General features: G+C 37.2%; 1 non-coding gene across 1 annotated transcript; it reads left to right on the forward strand.

The window, feature by feature from the left end:
• The first annotated feature begins 12,649 nt into the window (after positions 1–12,649).
• On the forward strand, positions 12,650–12,720 carry Trnag-gcc. The gene has a single exon. It is a non-coding gene; the product is annotated as a tRNA-Gly (tRNA).
• Positions 12,721–13,226: the final 506 nt, after the last annotated feature.

The raw sequence follows: 13,226 nt of genomic DNA on the forward strand, positions 1-13,226 counted from the left end.
GCTGTCCGTTTGTTGGCAACTTAATTAATATTACGAAGTCTTTAGTTAAATATGAGTACTAACACAACATAAAATAAACATTTTTATTTATTTTATAGGTTTCACTTTCTACCGACATTGGTCTAGCGACCCATGCAATGCCACCGCTGCTTTTTAGTGGTGTAAAGCAAAATGAAACCTATGGCCTATGTCATAAAGGGCCTTTAATTCATGAAGCCCTAAGCGGCCGCATCCGGCCGCGATAACAATAGATAAGCTATTGTGTCTCGTTATTCCACGATCGATGGGTTAATTTGAATTTTTGTTGGTCGCGGTCGCTTGCCGTGTTGATCGAAACGGTACCTCAAAATTTTTTGGACTAAGACTTGACCAATCTCAAGTTTTATTGGTAAATCTTTATATAGTAGTTTATGATTTTATTACAAAACCAGCTGACCCGGAAATGTTGTTTTGCCTTAAACGTCACTTCGGATATGAAAAATAGCTGATATTGGCCGATTGTCTATTACATGATAAGCGCAAAAAATTTCAACCTAATTCAGGCGCTTCGGAGGAATTTGGTAACTAGCGTCATGACACCAGACATTTATATAATACTAGCTGTCCCGGTGAACTTCGTGTCACTTTAAAACCTTCCCTGGACTTCTACAAATATTTTAAGACTAAAATCAGCCCAATCTGTTCAGCCGTTTTCGAGTTTTAGCGCGACTAACACATTCGGAAATCCATTTTTATATATAAGATTAGGATTTAGCAGTTTGAAGCAATCGATAGGTGTCTAGCGAGCGTCTCTATAGCGTCGAGCTGATTCAGTGGGATTGTGGCGTCTACTGGAGTCTGGAGCTCCTGGGACTTCGCGATTCCATTCCAAACAGATCCCACGGCGTACCGGGTTTAAATTTAAATTGTAGTGATTATATGTAAGATATATTGTGTAAAGTCCCTATAATGGAGAATGCACAAAACGAGTTCGGTTAAATCGACCTGCGTTCATTCCGACCGGAACGATCGACCTTACTATAGGGGCGTTAAAGATGTAGCGGACGAGGTCAACTTTCTATTAATTTCTATGTAATATTCCGACGCTATTGGCTATCGCTAAAATTCTTTCACTTGCATGTCTGTTAGCGAAAGATTCAATACTTATACTATAATATTATAAATGCGAAAGGGTGTCTGTCTGTCTGTCCGTCTGTCTGTCTTCACGCTCAAACCGCTGAACTGATTTTGCTGAAATTTGGCATGAAGATACTTGAAGTCCCGGAAAAGGACAAAGGATACTTTTTATCCCGGAAAAATGTACGATAAACGAATTTTGGCTCAACGGAGTTGCCGGCGTCATCTAGTTTTATATAAATTTATAGAAACTAGTTGTTGCTGCGACACGTCTACCTGCCACTATCATCCTGTGCCTGTGACACAAGACACAAGTACACGATTTGTGGTCTGTGGTTGCACGATGGTGTGAGAATATGCGTGGAGGCTGCAAAGGAAGATCTTTCGACCGAGCGTGGTTGGATTCTCGGTCAGTTTGAAGCCTACTGTCGTCTTTTCAGACGTTTCATATTACATACTTAATGCCGATCTCAGAAAAGATTCAGGATTCTTTAAGGATTGCCTTGAGCCTTGGCTAAGAGTAATTTTCTTTGGGCTCCTCTCTCACACTACTAAAAAAAGCCGAAAAAAATATTATGTATTTTATTAGTAGAGCACCATAATATGAAAATGACGATGAGTGATGAAAAAAGCAATTAAGCAATTTAAAAATGTAACGCCACGCTGCTGCCTGCTGCCTGCTACTAACGACTAAATAATTATTAATGTAATTTTACGTCTAATATTTTGATTTATTATACGTTGTATATATTTAAACTAGCGATCCGCCCCGGCGTCGCACGGATATAAAATATATAGCCACTGAAAAAATTATTAAAATCGATAGCCTATGATCCTTCACGTGGTCTACTTCTTATCTGTGCCAAATAACATAAAAATTGCTCCAGTAGTTCGCGAGATAAGCCCTTTCAAATAATTTCCCCCGTTTTTTTCACATTTTCCTCTATTTCTTCGCTCCTATTAGTCTTGACGTGATAAAATATAGCCTATAGCCTTCCTCGATGAATGGGCTATCTAACACTGAAATAATCATCAAAATCCGTTGCGTAGTTTGAAAGATTAAAGGGAACAAAAGGGCATGAGGAAAAAAAAGCCACTTTGTATTATAATATGTATAGATATAGATGTAGTAATTTTGCCCGCATGCAATAAATATAAATTGATCCTCTATGAACCAACCAATAATAATTATTGGTGAAGTTTTGACTTCAAGATTAAATCGTGTACGAAATTTCAAGTTTCCCTCCATATAGTTTCATTCTGTTTTATATCGCTGGAACCTAAATCGATTTATGCCTAATTTTATTAAAATCCCCACAGATGCGTAGCCAAACAAACAAACCTACAAAAAAAATTGAAAATAAAACTTTATAATAAGAGTAGACTTTGGGTGAAAGTTATGAATCTCAATTTTGATTACTATTTTTCCCACCCTATTAGGTTATCCTATTCTAGATACAAACAAAGTCTACCGATGTTTTGCTACTAACCGTAGTTTCTACTTTAGAGTAAGACAAAGGAATCTAAAATTACAAAGATAACTTCTACGAAAAGCCAATGAGTATTGGCTTTTCGAACTTAATACGTTGTTGAGAACCACTGCACTAATCAGACGTGCAATGTAATCAGTGTTTTACCAGCAAATGTAGTTTAACGTAGTAACTTTGTACTGCACTCTTGCAGACTTCTATTTAGATATTATGTAGTACGTAGATACTATAATATAATATCTCATTTTAAATTGCACAGTGCTGGTTTATTGTAAACCTACTACATCATAGTGCTTTTTGTTTATCGCGCAGGAAACGTAACAATTTCCGAGACAATAACATTTCGATATCTTTTCCGGAACTCAAACAGTCATCATAATCAGCTCAGCGGTTTCATCGTGAACAGGAGAAACAGGCACATATCCGCTTAAGCCTCCGGTCACCTCACTCACTCAGAGAAACGTAACAAAAGCGTTTTTCGCAGGTTTTTTGTGAGGCATGCCGGTCGAGGCGCTCCATTCGTGCTAAGGCCTACCTCTCATAAATTATAATATACGCTACGTATACTCAACTGTAAATTACACACTAAAGTCATTTAACACCTTTACCATGAGTGGAAATTGCATAAATAAATCTTCTTTTGTGTGACACGGAAATAATGTGGGGTCTTTACGACCACGCTGCAGATGGTTAAAGGCAGATTAAGTCCCAGTAGTCAAGTGTTTTAAACTCTGCCTCTGCGGCCCCAAAGTACTTACCTCTGGCAGCCGTTCAACGGTTAGCATTTAAAATTTTATGTCGTTTCGGTAATTTTATGGGCGCGTTAACAGTACGTGACATTGCCAGTAATGTACCACGTGTACGTTTTTATTTTACAGGCAGTTTTAAGAGCAACGAAAATGCATACCTAATATTATATTGTATTAACTACTAAATGCTTAACGACAGCCTTCCATACATCTGTATTTCTTTTTCTTTTTCACTTTATTGTAGAATTGTATACTTACAGACTATGTTAAGATTAAGTTCTTACATACTTTTTAAGTTTCATATTGTAGTTTAATTATTGAATATGTATACGATCATCCACTTATATAACTTAATGTTTAAATAATGTTTCTGTTTAAAAATAGTATTAACTACTAAATGCTTAACGACAGCCTTCCATTCTTTGTGTATTTCTTTTTCTCTTTATTGTTGAATTGTATACTTACAGTCTATGTTAAGATTAGGTAATTACCTACTTTTTAAGTTTCTTTTGTAGTTTAATTATTGAATATTATATGTATACGAGTACTAATAAGATAGTACTACATGGGTGAGGACGCTGGCCTCTGCAATACAGTTAACACTAGTGCAGGGGTCAGAGGCTTCTTATGTAACTTCTATTTTTGGGTCTAAATAAAGATATTATTATTATTATTATATTATTGTAAACTAGCTGTTGCCCGCGACTACGTCCGCGTCAGCAAAATGTGATAACAAAGATAGTAAAAGGGAGAAAAAAATCCCCTGTTCAAGGTTCCTTTATAAAAAAAGTAAAATATTATATCCTACTCCTTTTCAGAAGTCGGTTAAAAAGTAGCCTAAGTTATTCCTTACTACATCAGTTATGTGCCTAAAAAAGTCCCGTCAAAATCGCTCCAGCCATTTTAGAGTTTAGCCGGAACAAACAGACAGACAGACAGACATACAGACAAAAATTGTAAAAAATGTTGTTTTGGTGTCTGTACCCTATAAACATTTATATGCATTTAGTAAAAACGGTTCTTTCAATATTACAAACAGACACTCCAATTTTATTTATATGTATAGATGCGACATATTGTGTCTGTCTGTTTGTCTTTCTGTTGACTCTTGAAGCTTAAACTACTTTGGAGGATACTTTTTTAGTCCCGGGAAAGGACAAAGGATCATTCATCTCGGAAACATGTAAGGTTCCCCTGCGATAAAGGAACTTTGGCGCAACGGAGTTGCGGGCCGACTAATATTCGTACAGTATATATTTACTATTTAGTTTCTCGGCAACAGAGCCTGTAAATATTTTCATAAAGGGTTTTTGGGAAGAAGCGATCTAGGTTGGTTAGGTTAGGTTTCTTTGAGCATTTTCTATGTTTTTTTCTCTTAGAAATCCGAGCAATGTTCGGTCTCTCAGTAACTGAGAAAGGTACGAATTAAGTGAGGATACCTAGATAAGTTATGTCTGGAGTTTTTATCAGAAATGCGTAAAAACAGAAGAGGCATTTTCAGCGAAAGTTTTTGTGAACGTCGTTTGTATATCGTTAGTAAGTATTTTGCGAAAATCGCAGAGATGAAGGCACCTAATTGAACAGATGGCCCACAATACAAAGGATTGAGTCTGGTGCACTCTGGTCAGCCATTTTTCCTGCCTCGTTTCATTTCTAGATCCCTCGTCATTTAATATTTTCTAGATTCCATTAAGCTATTGTGAGATTTGAAAAGTAATTTCAAGCACGAAAGAAGTTTTAAATTTATCATTGTGTAGAGTTGTATATAACGGTATATAAACTTAGGTTCCGTAGATCCGATATAACTGGATACAACAGCCAAAAGGCAACGTCGCAAAGTCATAAACTTTATTATATATAATACTAGCTGTCCCAGCAAACGTTTATTTGCCACATAAAGTATTTCACCCCTATTATTTTATTGAAGTGACTAAATAAGTATGTCACTATGGCAACGTCCATCGCTATCCCGTCGCACAAACAATGGTCGCGGTCAGTCTCGAGTTGTAATTTACTATTATTTATTCAACAAATGCACTTATCAATATAAAAAGTACCCAGTAGCCGATTCTCAGACCCACTGAATATGCATATAAAATTTGGTAAAAATCAGTAAAGCCTTTTCGAAGGAGTACGCGGCCTAACATTGTGACACGAGAATTTTATATATAAGAAGATATATACTATGGTGGCGACCAGCCCCGGCGTCGCACGGCAAAACAAAATATATAGTAAAAATGATTAAAATCGATATCACCTATGATCATTCACGTGGTCTACTTCTTAACTGTGCCAAATAACATAAAAAATGCTCCAGTAGTTCGCGAGATAAGCCCTTTCAAATAATTTCCCCCGTTTTTTCCACATTTTCCTAGAAATAGTTCTTCGCTCCTATTAGTCTTAGCGTGATAAAATACTGCATATAGCCTTCCTCGATAAATGGGCTATCTAACACTGAAAGAATCATCAAAATCCGTTGCCTAGTTTTAAAGATTAAAAGGAACAAAGGGAAATGAGGGGAAAAAAGCGACTTTGTTTTATAATATGTATAGATAAAGATATATGGATGGAATATGAGATTTCAGATAAGGCTTCTTACAAACGAACGGCATATTTTGTCAGGTGCCGTTTGTCTGTAAGAGCGCAGACAATAATATAGGTCCACTGGTTGTTTGAATTATAAGCATAGATTGTACGTAACAACTTTTTACAACTATGAACCAGTCTTACGATATCACCGTTTTTCTTCAATTCCATTGAAAATCGAAATGAACCTGGACTGAAAAATACTAATTGAACAAAGGCAAAGAAACTTTTCCAACTGATCGTCGGGAATTGTAATAAGGCAAACCTCATTACTTTTTCACGGTCAAAGTAGGTGATATCTGTTAATCTTTGAATAAAGATTAACAGATACTAAGCCCCCAAAAATGAGCAGAAATATTACCTGACCGGTATTATAAATAACATGTTTTTATCTTGCCAGTTGCCACAGAAAATATGCGGTGAATAATTGGACGGCACTGCCAGAAGCGATGTTGGAACCGAAATGCGCAAATGTTTTTATATTTTTCACTTAATTTTCGGCCTCGATAGAAAAATATATCTAATATTCGTCGTAAATGCCTCATGGCTATACTTTTGTACTTTTTCTTTCCTGTTATACGATTTTTTATACGTTAGGTTGGGACCCGGAAGTTGGGAAACTGTGTAAAATTTTATTTATTGGTTCTTGCTCTATCTGGCCGGAAGAGCTAATTAATTCCATGGTTCTGAATCAGTGACGGATTAAGTCTACTTGATGCCATAAGCAATCCATGCCTGTGGCCCCCCCTATCCGTATCTCAACTAGAATCGGTATTTGAACCTTTACTCGTCTGGTGCCCCCTCAGACGTGATGTCCTAGGCAATTGCTTAATTTGATTAAGGGCTAATCCGTCACTGTTCTGAATCAGTTTTCGTCAGAACTTCTGACGAAAATTTAGAATGCTTAAAGTATAACTTCATCCCATACAATTGAAGTAATAAACATAGTTATAATATGTACTTATATCTTATGTTAAATATGGCATTATATTTTTCACTTAATTATGACATTTTTTTAAAGTTTTCTTGACCTTTCTGATAATATAGTAGGTACTCAGCCTCATAGCTCATTGTGGTGACTTCGCGATGTTGCAATGAGCCTAATAAGCGATTTAAAATGACCACGTGATCCGACTTCTGTACACATTAAAACCGCTTTCGAATACATTTAATGTAGCGTAAACACTTGTAATACGACCATTGGAATTACAACAATACCAAGCCATTTCATTCGATAAAATGTATTTCAGTGCGGTGCTTTCATTCGGTTTGAGTTTATAGCTTTTATATTGATAGTAACTCTTAAAAGCTACTTCGCGTTGCTGAGCGTGTACGATAGCTTTCACATTATATTTTAAATTCTCTACATTTAGTTTGAAATGTATTAAATACTATAGTAGACGTTCCGCGCAGCTTCGCCCGCGTAAATTAGATATTTCACAGACAAATTAGTCCACAAAAATTGCTTATAATCCTTCAAGTGGTCTACTTCTTATCTGTGCCAAATAACAGAAAAATTGCACCAGTAGTTCGTGAGATAAGCCCTTTCAAATAATTTTACCCGTTTTGTCCACATTTTCCTCTATTTCTTCGCTCTTATTAGTCATAGCATGATAAAATATACAGCCATAGTCATAGCAACGGATTTGTTATTAGACTTATTAGTTATTGCCATACAAGTTTTTAGTTCACATACCGCCACGTTTAGGTGTGGAATTGCTGAAATTTTCCACCAGCCTAATATAAACCTTACGACACCGATTCAAGGCTCACAATTAAATAATTGTATCGGATAAAAACAGTGATGCGCTTGTTACTAGTTACTCATAGTTAGCAAAACCTCGTTGAAACTTCGGTCGGTACGGATAGCAAATAAAAATAAATTAATTTCTGTATCCGCTAAACATTTCTACGTCGATGACTGGATAAACAAAACTCGGTTACAATTGTTTCTGTTATTTACAAAGCCATTAAAAAGTTTTGTAGCCTAAAATACCAACATGTTGGCAATAGGAACGCCGACAATGTTCGCCGCGGTGGTTCCAACTATTTCCGGCCCCCGTATCACGTATCTTGCGAGAGCAATGCGATAGCAATTATTGCGCGATGATTGCTCCAAAATCGCAATTTCGTATTACGTATCAGCCAAAACAATACGATTGCAATCAATCGCTATACATGACACCATAATAATTGTTTGTGACATTCATGACACCCAGCAATCGCTCGCGCGATTATTGCTAGCGGATTGTTGATCGCTATTTTTAACCGACTTCCAAAAAACGAGGAGGTTATATGTTCGGCTGTGGATATTTTTTTTTTACGTGATAAGGTAGCCGAGTTGCTTGATAAAGTTGGTAATGATTTCAGAATAGCAATAATTGTATATTATTTTGCGTATAGTTATTTATTTTAAATTATTGATGTGTTTTAGAAAGTAAACGTTAGTAACATAGACTCGTGGCTTAACAAAAAAGCATTGTATCCCGTAAACTCTACTTTTTTAATAGAAAATGTAATCTAATTTTAAATCACTTCCATTTTAAATTTTTAATTAAAATCCTTTCATAAGTTTTAACTTAAAAGAGTTAACCTACAGGCACTCTTTCATGTTACTGAATACTAATACAAAGAAACGCTTGTTTATAATAATAATAATAATATCTATGGACGCTTCACACCACGCCAGTCTGGTCCTGTGGTAAGTACCTGAAGGACTTGTGTTACAGGTACCAGACAACGGATATATATTTAATACTTTTATACTATACATATATTTAAGATTTTTATTATAATATGATACACATATTTAATACACATCCATGACCCAGGAACTTTGAAAACTTTTTGTTCCGTCGGCGGGACTCGAACCCGCGACCCCCGGCTTGAGCTACCAACGCGCTCACCACTGAGCCACAGAGGTCGTCATGTTTATGGAAGCAGCAATTTTTTTATGAAAGGAAGTGGATGCCTTCATTTAAACCGTCAATCCCCAATCGACAGCCGGCTGCCGCATTACAATTGTGTCTGCGATACCCACGACGGAGGTGTTAAAAATATAAAAGTTTGCCATTCGATATATCGAAACGGAATAAAATTTCATCTTGTATTTATAAATAAGTAGATGAGTAAAGTTAAAGAGCGACAAAATATACCCAAAACTTTGGAAAAGTTGCTGCCATTTAAATTATATGGCAGAAACTTTTCCGAAGCTAAGAAAAGCTAATATTATTTAGAAGCGTATATTTTATTGTGCTAAATCTCGAAACAGAATAAATATTTAGCCAGTATTTAATAAAGTAATTAGTAAAAAGGAGATACCTAAAACAAGGTTTATACAGTATACACCTACAGGTTGTAACAAAACAAGGATGTCTGTAAAAGTCGTTTACTGTGCTACTTAGCAGCGTCGAAAGCGTAATTTTTTTTGTCATTTGTATGGGCAAGCGCCCCAAGGTGCTATTTTTACACTGGACTCTATAAGCAACACACACATACCCTTAAATATTATCACTAAGTTTTGTTTATAAATCTAGCCTAAGGCGCGTTATAGGTAATGCCTCGCGTTTCGTGCGTTTGTGCGAAGTTAGAATACTGTTAGATAGACTTAGCGTGGCTTGACTTTTCTCCAGTCAGTCCTTGTGCGTAAAGTACAACGCAATTACAGTTAATCACCGGTTTTGCGGCCGTCAGCTGGCGCTAAGCACACCTGAGTGACTCCCACTGTTGTACCGTCTTCCGTTTTCATTATAACTTTAATGTACTTCTTACCAGTTACCCAAAAAACACAATTATAAGCCCAAAGTCCGAGAGATAAGGCACAAAATTGAATGTAGTGCCTGAGTCGAATCTGGGGATCGGGTAAAAAATTCATGGGGATTTTTTATCCTCAATTTGCAATTACGGTCACGTTTAATATTCGCACCGAAATATACGGAATGGGTCCTCGTATTATCCTTCGGCGTTATCTGCTTTTACTGACGCTTTTTCATAACATGTTGCTATAATATTTCTAAAGGGAGTTATAGGACTTAGGAGTATGTAGCGGATTTTGGTGTATTGCTCTTTGTGTGCTGACTTTAGTAATGTTTATCTCGCTCTAAATTATGTATTAAACTTTTTTGTCATGATTTAGAGCAGGAGTCACCGGTCCATTTTAAGAAATGAAATGACCTTCGCGGTCCGCACATTACGGAAATTAACAAAGGTTTTTCTTTTCATCATCATTTACAATTATATCTATGACAAAAGTGTCAATTTTTGTAGCTAATAGCTCTCTCTGATTTTTGGAGTGAAATTGGTGCAAGCTATTAAATCCTGGAGATGTTGATCAGTAAGTCGAGTCTGAAATTTATTTCAACAAAGTTCATCTTCGAAAATGCTTGGTCCGCACACCATGGGTCGGCGGTCCGGATGCGTACCGCGGTCCGCCATTTGGTGACACCTGATTTAGAGCATAGTTTAGGTATCAATAACAGCTAATTTTTGCTCATTGTAATGCCCAGGATTTTTCTATCAATATTTAATGACGTTTCGGGTTTTTCTGGAATTAAAACGCTAGTGAAAAGGTACCTACACGAACACGTATTGCTATGCCTTTCGCTATTAAAATTAATATTCGGTCTTAAAAGACTCAGACTTTTCCAGAAAAATATTTTCTTTACCATTGTCCCGTAACACCTTTACCTACGGGTCAGATGCTGCATCGGCTCTTCTGGAACAAGTTCGGAATGCCCGAGCACCACATATGATTTATGCAACGCAATTTCAGATTAGTTTGTTATAAATTGTTTTACGAACGTGCTTGCATACGATCGAACGATCACGTATCACCGTATCTATGGTCTAAACCACGAGAGGACCCACTTTGATAGAATATATTGAATAATATGAAGTTTTGTTGTTGTCTCGTGATAGAAACCATACATATGTAACAAAAAATAACTAAAATTATTTACCCGCGCGGAAACTGTACATTTTTCTGAAATTTAAACTATCCTATGTCCTTTCACGGGACTTAAGGCGACACCTTGATAATTTTTAAAATTAATGACTAAAGCTAAGAAATTTTTGACATGTTTTTGACAGTTCTCCTTTACCAGCACTCAGCAGCACCCCATCCACGTTCATTTAAAGCCTTGTATCACTTTAGTGGACTTTAGGTTACTCTGTTACAGAACTCTCGGTTGCCACAGAACGAATAATCACACAGATACGAGCCATGCTTCGGCACGAATGGGCCGGCTCGACCGGAGAAATACCACGGGCTCACAGAAAACCGGCGTGAAACAGCGCTTGCGCTGTGTTTCGCCGAGTGAGTGAGTTTACCGGAGGCCCAATCCCCTACCCTCCTCTATTTCCTTCCCTACCCTCCCCTATTCCCTTCCCTACCCTCCCCTATTCCCTTCCCTACCCTCCCCTATTTCCTCTTAAAAGGCCAGCAAAGCACCTGCAGCTCTTCTGATGCTGCGAGTGTCCATGGGCGACGGAAGTTGCTTTCCATCAGGTGACCCGTTTGCTCGTTTGCCCCCTTATTTCATAAAAGGAAAAAGAAGAAGAAAGATACTTCGAATATTTTACCCCCGCGGTTATCATCTAATAGGCATTGTGATATGTGACTTAAGAGACTGTCCGCATTGCAAATTTTAACCGCGTGGCGTTTTTACTCGCACTTCTGTAACAAATTAAATCTTTTAAGACTATCCGCACTGCCGATGAAAAAAATATATGAATCGCGTGGACAATTCGCAGTGCGGACAGGCCCTTATGAGCTGTTGTGACAGAGCGTTTTATTTACAGCAGTAATTCCAAGGAATATCTTTATTGCCAACTTAAGTATGGTGTCACGCTTAAAATTTTCATCACCAGAATCCCAGCTATTCTTCTCCTCATCAGAACTCCATTTATGGCGTTTTGATGGCTACTGTCACCATTAATGGCTCAGGTCGCTGGGTGTGCCATAAAATGTTTATGCTAGCGTAATACTTATAACCGCGATAATTTATTGCTCTCTTTAAGGAGTGAGCAAGACGGGCCGTGGCGGGGCTCAGCGTACCGGGGCTCATCGCAAAAATCCGCCTCCATACAATTTGTATGGAAGCGGAAATCCACTGCGCCCCGACACAGTGTGTGATACGCGCATCCGCTTTCATACAAATTGTGTGGAGGCGGATTTTTGCGATGAGCCCCGGCACGGTGAGCCCCGGCACGGCCCGTCTCAGTGTGCTCACTCCTTTAGTCGTAACAGTCGAGTCGTTACGCAATGTGTATTGCAAAGGGGTTCTAAAAACCGCTGAGCCTTGAATTATAGTCGAGCCTCATATAAAATATAGCATTTTAGATTTTATTATGTTTCGTGAGTCGTGAATAGGAGCAGGAACAGGCACCTTGGTCGCCACGAATACTCGTCCACAGAGGAAATTCGTGGTACCAACCCCAACCAATAACCATATCGTTCAATTTATGAGCAGTATTGGGTTGGGGATGATACTCTAGTGCGAAGGAGTCACAATAGATCCTCATGGGTCGAAGTGACGTCAGAACTACAGCGACCTGCCTTCTTAAAAAAAAAAAAAAAAGTGTCGTGAGTCGTGACTCGTAAGTCGTGAGTCGTGACTCGTGAGTTCGTGACCCTTTGACTGCCTTTGATTTTTATCGTAACGACTTAACAAACGAAATTAATAGATAATTTGGCAAAATCTTTCAGTAGCATCGGTGGTTCAGTGGTAGAATGCTCGCCTGCCACGCGGGCGGCCCGGGTTCGATTCCCGGCCGATGCAATCTTTTTGTAGTTTGTTTTTAAAATTAATACATTTATGAAATTTTTCAAATCGTCTCATCTATTTTCTTGAGTTTTTTTTTGTTAATTGGTGTCTGTATTTTTTGTATTTTGTACTTCACCTTGTATTGGTAGTGTAATGTCCCAACTCCCATGTGCCAAATAAAAATTTATTTATTTAAAGTTATTTATTGAATACTGTACAACCATTGCTCTTTACAAATTACTAATTAGCTTTTAACGAAAAATCACAAAACATCAAATTATTATTATTGTATCAAATTAACATAAAATTCATTATACCAGCATAATAATATTATGATAATTATTACACAGTTTATATTATGCTCTGATAAGTTTGTGATACGTATCAATGGACACAGAATATAATTATAATAATTTATTCTGTGTCCATTGTAAATAGTATTTTTTTAACTCAATTATACATAAGTTATACCTACAACAATTTTTACATTACAATATTATTATTTACTTATAACTTATTAC

The sequence above is a fragment of the Aricia agestis genome, chromosome 3, assembly GCF_905147365.1.
Source record: "Aricia agestis chromosome 3, ilAriAges1.1, whole genome shotgun sequence".
NCBI lineage: Eukaryota > Metazoa > Arthropoda > Insecta > Lepidoptera > Lycaenidae > Aricia > Aricia agestis.